Genomic DNA, 1,182 nt, shown 5'->3' on the forward strand with positions numbered 1-1,182 from the left:
CTGTTTTGATTATTGTTACTTTGTAGTATAATTTGAAGTCAGGCAGTGTGATACTTCTGGCTTTGTTCTTTTTTTTTTAACTTTATTATTTATTATTTATTTTTTAGGCAAGGCAATCCTTGGTTGACCTCACAGATTGCAAGAACCTTGTCAGCTTACAATCCCTTATTTTTTTAAAAAAATTTTAAATTTATTTTTTATTTTTTTTATGCCTACAGCACCTAGTCTTCCTAGGTGGTCTCCCATCCAAGTACTCACCAGGCCCAACCCTGCTTAGCTTCTGAGATCAGATGGGACCGGGCTTGTTCAAGGTAGCATGGCTGTAGACTGATCTTGTTCTTTTTTGTCAGGATTACTTTGGCTTTTCAGGATCTTTTGTAATTCCATGCAAATCTGATAATATTTTGTTTTATTAAAAAAAAATGTCTGAGAATTTGATGAGGATTGCATTAAATCTGTATATTGCTTTTGGTATTATGGCCATTTTAATTATGTTGATTCCTCCATCTATGAACACAAAATATCTTTCCATTTTTTTGTGTCTTCTTCAACTTTTTAAAAATAATGTCTTATAATTTTCATTGTATAGGTTCCTCACATCTTTTGTTAAATTCATTCCTAGGTATTTTATTCTTTTGGTTGCAATTGCACAGAATAGCAGATGGATCAAAAAACAAAACCCAGTCATATGCAGCCTTCAAGAAACACCTCTCAGTTGCAAAGACAAATATAGCCTCAAAGTGAAAGAGTGGAAACAATATTTCAGGCAATTGAAATCCAGAGAAAAGCAGGTGTAGCCGTACTTATATCTGATGAAACAGACTTCAAATAAAAAAGGTAATGAGAAAAAGAAGGACACTTCATAATACAGGGGACAATACATCAAGAAGACGTAATGGTCATTAACAATTAGGGAGCACCAAAATACATACAGCAACTATTAACATAAGTAAAGGTAGAAACTGATAAAAAATACAATTATAGTAGGGGACCTAAATACCCCATTGACAGCTATGTATAGATCATCTAAACAGAAAATCAGTAAGAAAATATCAGCCTTAAATGACACATTAGACCAATTGGACATAATCAACATTTACAGAGCCTTTCATGCCAAGACACCAGATTATACAATCTTCTCTAGTGTACATGGAACATTATCAAGTATAGACTATGTGCTGA

At 33.0% G+C, this 1,182-nt stretch overlaps 1 pseudogene; it reads right to left on the minus strand.

The window, feature by feature from the left end:
- Positions 1 to 209: 209 nt before the first annotated feature.
- Positions 210 to 328, minus strand: LOC111747297 (annotated as a pseudogene).
- Between the last annotated feature and the right edge of the window lie 854 nt (positions 329 to 1,182).

The sequence above is a fragment of the Pteropus vampyrus genome, unplaced genomic scaffold (genome assembly GCF_000151845.1).
Source record: "Pteropus vampyrus isolate Shadow unplaced genomic scaffold, Pvam_2.0 Scaffold217, whole genome shotgun sequence".
NCBI lineage: Eukaryota > Metazoa > Chordata > Mammalia > Chiroptera > Pteropodidae > Pteropus > Pteropus vampyrus.